Here is a 10,916-nt window from a genome sequence, read left to right as displayed (position 1 = left end):
CATTTAAGGACTTCTTTACACAGGTTATTCTAGTTAGCCATTAGTCAAATCTTTTTTCAAGGTTTTTAGCTTCTTTGTGATGAGTTTGAACATCCTTCTTTAGCTCGGAGAAGTTTGATCGTCTGAAGTCTTCTTCTCTCAATTCGTCAAAGTCATTCTCCATCCAGCTTTGTTTTGTTGCTGGCGAGGAGCTGCATTCCTTTGGAGGAGAAGAGGTGCTCTGATTTTTAGAGTTTTCAGCTTTTCTGCTCTGGTTTCTCCCCATCTTTGTGATTTTATGTACGTTTGGTCTTTGATGACGGTGATGTACAGATGGGGTTTTGGTGTGGATGTCCTTTCTCTTTGTTAATTTTCCTTCTAATGGTCAGGACCCTGAGCTGCAGGTCTGTTAGAGTTTGCTGGAGGTCCACTCCAGACCCTGTTTGCCTGGGTTTCACCAGCAGAGGCTGCAGAACAGCAAATATTGCTGCCTGATCGTTCCTCTGGAAGCTTCCAAGATGGCCAAATAGGAACAGCTCCAGTCTACAGCTTCTAGCGTGAGAGATGCAGATGATGGGTGATTTCTGCATTTCCAACTGAGGTACCGGGTTCATCTCACTGGGGCTTGTCGGACAGTGGGTGCAGCCCACTGAGCGAGAGTACTGCCTCACCCAGGAAGGGCAAGGGGTCAGGAAATTCCCTTTCCTAGCTAAGAGAAGCTGAGACAGATGGCACCTGGAAAATCGGGTCACTCTCGCCCTAATACTGCTCTTTTCCAACAGTCTTAGCAAATGGCATACCAGGAGATTATCCTGCGCCTGCAGAGCCTCGCTCATTGCTAGCACAGCAGTCTGAGATCAAACAGTAAGGTGGCAGCAAGACTGGGGGAGGGGCGCCAGCCATTGCTGAGGCTTGAGGAGGTAAACAAAGCGGCTGGGAAGTTCCAACTGGGTGGAGTCCACTCCAGCTCAAGGAGGCCTGCCTGCCTATATAGACTCCACCTCTAGGGGCAGGGCATAGCTGAACAAAAGGCAGCAGAAACTTCTGCAGACTTAAATATCCCTGTCTGACAGCCTTGAAGAGAGTAGTGGTTCTCTCAGCACGGAGTTTGAGATCTGGGAACGAACAGACGGCCTCCTCAAGTGGGTCCCTGACTCCCAAGTAGCCTAACTGGGAGGCACCCCCCAGCAGGGGCCGACTTACACCTCACACAGCCAGGTGCCCCTCTGAGACGAAACTTCTAAAATGGCAATCTTAATTTGAAAACATAAATGAGAGATATAGGACATACTTTGCGAAAACTCTAAAGCTTTATTGGAAAGAAATTTTATACTTTAATAAGTAGCAACACATAATCATGCTCCTGGATGGAAAGACAGTCATACATAATTTTGTACCTTCTCAAAATAATATGAATGTTTAATAAAATCACAGCCAAAATGATAAACTCTTTTTTAGACTATTGCCTTCAGATGACAAATTTCATTTGGATTACTAATTAATAAAAAATATTTCAGAACAATCACAAACAAGGGAGAAAGTAGACTTAGCAAATATTAAAATACATGCTGAGCGATCAATAAATGAAAGAGCATGGTACAAAAATCAATATATTGCATCACATTGAAAAGTTGAAAAAACTAAAAACTGACCCATACATCAAAATAAAAGAAAATGTTTTTAATTAATATATGCATAGGTAATTGTTTTCCCAGTTTAAAAAAATCTATGCAGACGATGCAAACTAATTATATCCCATCCCTAAATATACTCTGAAAGTGCAACATGTCATTATACAAAGCATTAATAATATCTGGAATGCCTCAAATAGAATAAAACTGGACATTTAGCCTATCATGGCAGTGCTAAGTAGTAGTCAATAACCTTTGAACTATCTAAGAAAAAGAGGTATCTGCTGCCCCCAAAACAAATGAGACTATAAAATTTTGAAATTTCTGAATTGTAGCCACAAATAAAAATTGAAAAAAGCTAAAAAAAAATCTAGAGCAAATGTAACAGGAAAAGTTTAAAATTTAATTATAATTATTTTACAGATAAAACTCAAGATTCAAATGGGCAAACTCTAGAGCAAATAATTCACAAAATAAAGAATATTATTTTAATAAGCACATGTTTAAAATGTTTAACCTCAATTGTATCTCAAATGCTTACTGTAAACTCAGTCATATAATTGCTTATTGAAGGAGTAAAATTAAATTAAATGATGCATACTTTGGCAGAAAATATCTTAAAATTGGCACAATCCAGAGAAAATAAACATGTCCCCTTTTAAGGATGACACAGAAAATCATGAAGCATTTCATTAAAAACAAAAAAGCACTAAAAAGAGGAACATGAGTCTCAGTTAACGAAAAAAGCTAAAATCATAATAAAGTAATTTACCAAAACATGAAGTAATTTGGCAGTTACTATAACTGCAAAAAGAATTCCCATGATTAATTCAAATCAATGCAACAAACATTTAATGTTTACTTAGTTTGTGTTAGTCATTGTTCTAATGTTATAGCAAAGTAAATAAATACAACAGTAATAAATACACTTTCCTAGTTCTCCAGGAGGTTAGGATCTTCTTTGAGTCTGGAAGTGGGACAGTAAAATGAAAAGAATAAAGAAAGTATAATTAAATAAAATGAATAATAGTGGAGAATAACCAAAACTGATATACATACTGTATTATGAGATAGAAATTGTTTTAAACTCTTTTTTGAAAAAGTTTGGCATTTCATGTAATGAGCCATAAATATTTCCAAACCTTTTATTCAGTAATTCTATTTCTGGAAATGTAGTCCAAGAAAATATATTCAAAAGGAGAAAAGATCATAATGCAAGTTTGTTTAGGCAGTACAAAACTGAGAGTGTTTCTTGGAAAGTTGGTTATATTTAATAATAATTATGAAGACCATAGCAACCTAGGGGAAATTTTTTTTTTTTTTTTTGAGACGGAGTCTCGCTCTGCCGCCCAGGCTGGAGTGCTGTGGCCAGATCTCAGCTCACTGCAAACTCCGCCTCCCGGGTTCACGCCATTCTCCTGCCTCAGCCTCCCGAGTAGCTGGGACTACAGGCGACCACCACCTCGCCCGGCTAATTTTTAGTATTTTTTAGTAGAGACGGGGTTTCACCATGTTAGCCAGGATGGTCTCGATTTCCTGACCTCGTGATCCGCCCGTCTCAGCCTCCCAAAGTGCTGGGATTACAGGCTTGAGCCACCGCGCCCGGCCGAAAATTTTAAGACATATTTAAACAAAAATGAGATGCATAAGTTTAGTATTCTGATAAATATGTTTAAAAGTATCCATTTGGAAAAAATCTGGAAGCAAATAACATAGTAGAGACACATATGCTAGGATTCAGGGTAGCTTTCATTTATATTCAACATTTTATTGCTTGCCAAAAATATAGACTTCCCCTGGGCAAACATTCTCTCAAGCTGTTTAATGCTATTGGATTCTTTAATAATTAAGACATTGTAAACAAAGGAGTTTTAGACCCTTTGCTAATACAAATTTTAGAACCCTAGATTCCCACTGTTCCATTTTCCCAGGGATTCTTTTAGATTTACATCTTAACAAGTTAACCAGTTAACTGCTGGAGAACTGGGTAACAGAGACGATATTTAACAGAGGGAGGGCCTCCGAGGCTTTGGGCAGCCCTGCATTTAGTCCCTTGAAACTGGATTTCTGTCTCTCGTCCTTCCAAACCTGGACTAAGATTGGAGGATTGAATTTCACCCAACATTAAAGAATCAGAGGCAAAGTGATTTTGTCCAATTATATGGGGAAAAGGAAGAGGGGGAAGTGGAACACCATATTAGGTGTTGTGTGTATAGGAAAGATAGGATAAAAATTTATATATAGTTAAGAAGTTCATTAATTCAAAAAATTTACTGTGAATAATCTGAATATCAGACAATAACATGGACTGCACTATGTCCAGAAACAGTTCCGTGATCCACTCCTAGTTAATTCATTCTAAGAGAGGACACAGTCCTTTCCTTACACTCTCCCCTTGCCCCATAGCTCGGTCAAGTGAAATTTCAAAAAAAAAAAAAAAAAAAAAAACCTAATATTTCACAGTATATTTCTCAAAGCTCTAGGTGCTCCACATTTAACAGCCCACATTAGGCACATGTGGTCCAAACTAAATTTCCCTCACTTAGTAGGAAATACTAATTTAGTAGGAAAACCATTTTTCTGCTTTCTCAAGGAAACAACTAAAATTAAAACTCAATTCAATTTACATTAATAAACCAATAATTTCATACCATCCTTGCAGATTCAAATGATCTTTCCTTTTTTCCAAGACAACAAGTGAATAATAAATTACTTAATTTTTTAAACTAAAGAGTCAATCTGTTGTTTTATGTCATACGGTCTCAGATCACAAATAAAGTCGACTTTGTGACAAAAGGGGGCAATTGGATTTTGATGCGCTGGAAGTAGAAAACATTCCAGATTGAAGTGATTAAGAAAAAGGGGTTTACAGGTTTTATTCTACTTTGTTCATTTAGGGAACAATACTTGGTGCAGAGTGATTCAGAGTTTAACGTGCAGGCAATATAGCAGCAGGGGATGCAGCTAGAAGTACAGGCTGATAGTGGGCCACAGTGGGTACTGCAGGTTAACTCAGGGTGTTTACACTGGATGTGACCAGAGGCCAGACTCAACTCTCCTTTCATTGCATCACCCAGACTTCAGGGCTGCACCTGTCAGGCCTGGGAGCATACCATCGACTGAGCCAGGAGTTGTTCAAGAAATCAGCCTATGCTAGACTGTGTATGATATTCCCTGACCACACAGACAAGATTTAACACATGCCCAGGATTCAGTCTGGAACAAGATGCAAGATGCGAGGGTATCTTGCACAGTTATGGGGATGAAGTTTAACTGCTCTGGAAGAAAAGCTGCTAGGAGATAATCTTTCTTTGCTTGTCACGACATGAGGATGACCCCTGGGATTGCTTCAACCATTTTGCCACCAATACGGAACTCTACTGCTGAAGAACTAAGTCCTTATGGAGAAGAGCAGAGCCAAAGGGGTTAGAGAGAAACAGGTGGAAATGCCAGCTGAAGCCTGTCCCAAGTCCCTTCCTGTCTCTGGACTCCAGGTACGGGGGCCAATAAGCTGAGTGATATTAAGAATATGAAACAACCTGTATAGTATGTTATGTATGTACATATAAGCCACAATATACTAAACTACTCATATATGTGTACATATATACTATGAAACTTTTTTTTTTTGAGACAAAGTCTTACTTTGTCACCTGAGCTGGACTGCAGTGGCGTGGTCTCAGCTCCCTGAAACCTCCATCTCCCAGGCTTAAACAATCCTCCCACCTCAGCCTCCCAAGTAGCTGGGACCACAGGTCTGTGCCACCATGCCCGGCTAATTTTTGTATTTTGTGTAAAGACGGGATTTCATCATGTTAGCCAGTCTGATCTCAAACTCTTGAGCTCAAGCTATCTGCTTGCCTCAGCCACCATGCCCAGCCTGAAACTTTATTAAGTGATGTATGCTGTAACTTATAAATAACTCACAGTACATATCACTCATCAAATCATTCTAATAACTTCTAAATTGCTTCTTGATTTTTAGAGTGTTATGATCTTTTCTTTGATATGACTGCCTCTAGCTAAATAATATCTCTTTTTGAGTCATGATTTGACATAAGAAACTACGTCAACTCCTTCCAAAAATTCCTCATAAAATTTTTAGTTGTTAGGTAACATAGTCTAAACAGATAGGGAATTTTTCTTCACACACGAAATGTAATTAATTTTACTGGATCTTGTCTACATGTCTGCTAAACTACCAAAAATTATACTCAAAATGTTTCAAGTTTTTATAGTACTCTGATTTTTACATATTAAATTCATGTATTAATAATTCATAAGGTATTTATTAGAATATCATATTTAATTACTTAGCCTAATTTTATTGGCATGTTAATCTTAAAACTACAAATCTACCTAATATCACCTGGAAAATGTCAGGATCCAATACACTTAAAGGTCATAAAATTTATTAAACATTTCATTTGTGATATCAGTTTTATGTGATTTAAGTGTATGTAACAGTCTTTTTATTATAACTATTTTGCCTCAACTGTTAAATCATATGCCTTTATTTCTACATCTTTTCTTTCACAGCATTACTTAGTTTTATAGATTTAATCACTTTTATCATGCATTAATCTGCCAGCTTTAACAAAAATTTTTCAAGTTAAACAAAGTAGTGAAAGCTGTAAAACCATAATAATTTAAACCCAAATCTGTTTTTAAAAGTCCACTTTCCAATTTCTTAATTATTTCCACTTCACAATTTCTATTGAATATTCAACATTTGATACAATTTCCAAACTATGTTTGCTATTCTAGTGAAACAGGCTATAAAAGAGGTACATGACTCAGTTTTCATTAGATCAATTCCCCCAGCCAGTTAGTACATCATTTAATTCTCTCTGATGTTCATCTAATATATGATAATAGTATAAAATCCATCAAGAAAGGAATTTATTTACATCTTCTATCACCTCACCCAGAGAAAATTGAATATAATAATGTAGTGCTAAATAAAAATATCCAAAAACTTTTATGAAAGTTTAGCCTAAACTACAACCTGTCCTTCAGATTATGTTAACACAACTATATGAAAATATATCACAAGATTTGTATGCAAATATTTGCCAATTATTTTTCTTGAATAAAGAAAATAAAGATTGATGTATTATTATTTCTGGTATTTCTTTTGGCTCCCTGATGAATAAGAAAACATAAAACTATTTTCAGTCTTGAATTTCACATTTTAAGTTAATTATTAATCACTTTTATGTGAAATAATTGAAGCTTCACCAGTGATAACTGAAATTCTACTGTCTTGATATACACATTTTTCCAAAAATGTGGGAACGTTTCATAAACTGTTTCCAAAAGTATGATTCCAAGTGAGCCATAAATCTAGACTATAATAATATGCACATAATATTATTTTTGTTATGCGCTATTAATATTTTCTCTAGAAGTGCTTGAATATTTCTAACATAAAATGAAGTTTGAATGGTACTTTCTAAATTTTTATATTCTTTATTGATATTCCTTTTTAAAATGTTTGGAAGCTGATATTATTTAAAATGCTTTATTATGTGAAACTGATTGATGTGATATATGAAATGGAATTGATAACTGATTGATGATCCACCCCATCTTTTTTCTTTTTAATTAAAAGACAGGGGCTCGCTATGTTGCCCAGGCTGGAGTACAGCGGTTATTCACAGGTGTGATCACAGTGCACTGAACCCTTGGGCTCAAGTGGCCCTACTGCCTCAGCCTCCAGGACTACAGATGCATACCACCATGCGAAGCCAATTTTCCCCTTTGATGTTTGCCAATTTTCCCTGTTTGATGTTTGCAAATTTTCCTCATTACAACTATGAGCTTTAATGGAACATGATCAACATTCTAATGAAATACATGTGTTAAGCACTTTCATCTTTTATTGACACAAAGTTTAAGCAATTTTAATGCTCAAAAGCAATGATAAGCTACTTATACATTTGTTGAAATAATTGTTTTTGTTCAATAAATGCAAATGATTTGTTACATTTTATATTAATTCTTGACATTATCAAAATATATTCCACTTTCTGATTTTTACCTAGCATCAGAAGATGGCCCAGTAGGCAATTTATTATTTTATTTCTTTATATTTTTGCTGTGCTCTCACAAATTCTAAAGATTCATGTTTACTACACAGGCATCTATTGCTACTCAAACTCTCAATTATCCCAATAAATTCCTATAATGAGTATGTGTAGTTCCAAATAATGGTAATTGTTTAAAGGACAATGAAAATGCCAATTCTCCTAAAACATAGAACACTTTTTAGAGAATGCATATGCTGCTTACCATGACAAGATTACACCAGGTGAGTGGAATTGCCAGTGTTTCAGATCTCATTCCAAGAAGAGGATTATTTATCAGTAGCATCCTATAAGTCACTGGAATCAGTACGTTTGTTGTAGTTTGATTGTTATCAATGATCTCACCACTTCACCACTCCATTCATCCATGTGTTTGGGGCATGTAACTTTGCAGTGCCATCCATTTGTCTCTGGAATCCACAAAGTGGCTTGACAAATGTAGGCATCTGCAAGCAGAGGCTTGAAAAACACATGAGTGACTAGGCACGTGCTTGCTCCTCTGCCTTTACTATGAGAACATACTTGGACTAACTTTCTACAAGATGAGACAGGTGGAGCAGAGTTGAGTTACTCCAGTTATCAAAGCCCATGACAGCCCCAACATATGTGAGCAAGGCCAGCCAAGATCAGGAAAGACACCTTAGCTGGCATGTAGCTAACAGCAGCCACATAAACAAACCCAGGTAAGATCAGCTGAGCTCACATGAAAATACCTGAATCTCATAAAACCATAAGCTAAATAAATTTTATGAATATATACCACTGAGTTCTTGTGGCCACAGGCAGCAGATGCAATTTCATTTACTAATTTCTTTTTATTAATTAATTTTACTACTTATTGAAGTTACTTTTATACTTTTTAGCAATCAGTGAAAAAGTATTTCAAGTTTTTGAAAACTACTCTTCCTATCCCGATAGGAATTGGCTAACCATCAGTCCAACCAACGAGTCTCATAATTTAGTGCTGTTTGAGTGGGTTTTCTGTTACCTACAGCCAAAGACACATAAATGATGCAATTTTTGCTTTCATTCTGTATGCAATGAAAATGCACTGGGTGATGGCAACACTTCAAAGTCTCACAAGTATAATGACCAATACTTTGTCTTATATTTTCTTTGCATATGCTTTACCCAGAAGCAAATTTTCCAATTTGAATACAATTATCTCATTTTCTTGCTTGTGAGCCAATAATGATTACACGGCTTTTAACAACTGAGAATAGTCACAATCACTGAGATAAACATCAATGCAGTACGATGATGTCAGTAGAAACTTTAATAAAACCAACTTCAATTTTATAAATTTGATAGTTATTGAATTAAAAATATCTGGGAAAAGGGTCACAACACAGATTTTATAAAGAATTATTTAGCAAATTGAAAATTAAAATCTGCGCTGCAATCTCTATATCTTCTAAGAGGCAATAAACCTGACAAATATTATATTATTTCTAGGAAAATAATTTGGAAAAAGATTCACAGCAAAATGTGACTTGTTTTAATGAAATGACATCAAATTAGTAACTATTTCATTTGGGGTAAGAGGAAACTGGGTTTTAAAATGTTGCACTTAAAACGAAATACTAATTATCTTTTACAAACTAGCAAAAATTTACAATGATGTAAGCCTGGCTGATGAAGGCAGCAAAGCTATTGATAGGGCAAATTTTCACCACAGTTTTGGGAAATAACTCATCACTACAAATTATAAGGCTTAAACATATTTATTCTTTTTAACCAAATAGGTTGTATCAGTTGGTTTTACTGTGAAAACCACTTCAAAACTTACATAAAATGACAACAATTTATTATTATTCTTTTAACTGGGTAGTTCTGGTCATGCTGGGCTCACTTGTGCACTTGTATCTCGTGTCAATCAGGGAGGCGGCCCTGCTTCTGCAATTGGCTGACAATCAGCTGGAGTGAGAGGGGCAGATGAGTTCTGAACCTCCAGCTGGAAGGAGTCCAAGAATCAGAGCAGAAGCTGCAAGACCTCTTAAGACTTAGGTTCGGAACTAGCACAGTTGGCATTCCTGCTCTGTTTATTTTATTTAATTTTTTAAAGACATCTTTTCCATCTGGGCTGGAGTATATGGTGCAGTCATAGCTCACTACAGCCTCGAACTCTCAGGCTCAAGTGATCCTCCTGCCTCAGCCTCCCTAGTAGCCAGGACTACAGGCATAAGCCACCATGCCTGGCTATTTTTTTTTTTTTTGAAGATTTTTGTAGAGACAGTGTCTTCCTCTGTTGTCCAGACTAGTCTCAAATACCTGGCCTCCAGCAATCCTCCCACCTTGGCCTCCCAAAGTACTGGGATTACAGATGTGAGCCACTGCACATGGCTTCTGCAGCATTTTATTGGTAAAATCAAGTTACAGCTTCTGATTAAAGTAGTGGAGAAACAGGCTTCGCTCTTGATGGGAAAAATTTCTCAATGACATTGCAAAGGGGCATAAGTTCAGGAAGTATGGAAAAATCTGGCCAATTTTGCAAACTACCGCATAGATTCTGACAATATATTCTAAAGAATTATCTTAAATATGAAAGCTGGGAAGACAATGCACAAAGCTGTTTATTGCAGTAAAATTAGCAGAAACAACTCCTTGAACTCTTTAGAAAAATTATCACACATGTTATGAAAAGTTGACTTTGTGGAATAATAATGAGATAATATTTAAAATGTGAGGAATAGATACATGTGTTATGAAGTGGGAAAAAACAAAAAATGCGTGAAAGTAGTAAGATCACAGCTAAATCAAACTTTTCAAAAAATATGGCAAAAAACTGCATATCAAAATATGTTTGGGTAGTAAGGGCGTATATTTTTTAATCTGCTTTTTTTTCTGAATTTCATCCTTTTGTATGTTGCACATGTGTGGTTCCCACACTATCGGATATATATTGATGAAATGTTATCACCCCTCATCCATTCTTTTAGAGCAAATTTTAAAGATGAAATATTATCACCCCTCAGCCATTCTTTTAGAGCAAATTTTAAAGATAAAATGTGGAAAGTAACATGACACTTCAGAGTGGGGAAAGGATGTTTTCAATTTATTTTCCAAGTGGGAAGTGACCCAAACTCCCTGGCACACCAAACCAATCATGACACTAAAGCATCCAGAGAGAGCAAAGGTGTAGACACTGTGTACCATAGACAGAAAGGCAGAGAACTTCAGTAGCGAAGAGCCACAATACTCATTGAACATATTAGCC

General features: G+C 36.2%; 1 non-coding gene across 1 annotated transcript; it reads left to right on the top strand.

Annotated features, from left to right (window-relative positions):
- The first annotated feature begins 2,207 nt into the window (after window positions 1-2,207).
- Window positions 2,208-2,309, top strand: LOC115893023. The gene has a single exon (XR_004052982.1). It is a non-coding gene; the product is annotated as a U6 spliceosomal RNA (small nuclear RNA).
- The last annotated feature ends 8,607 nt before the right edge of the window (window positions 2,310-10,916 follow it).

This window comes from Rhinopithecus roxellana, chromosome 13 (genome assembly GCF_007565055.1).
Source record: "Rhinopithecus roxellana isolate Shanxi Qingling chromosome 13, ASM756505v1, whole genome shotgun sequence".
In the NCBI taxonomy this organism is placed as follows: Eukaryota; Metazoa; Chordata; class Mammalia; order Primates; family Cercopithecidae; genus Rhinopithecus; species Rhinopithecus roxellana.
This window is presented reverse-complemented; position numbering and strand designations above follow the sequence as displayed.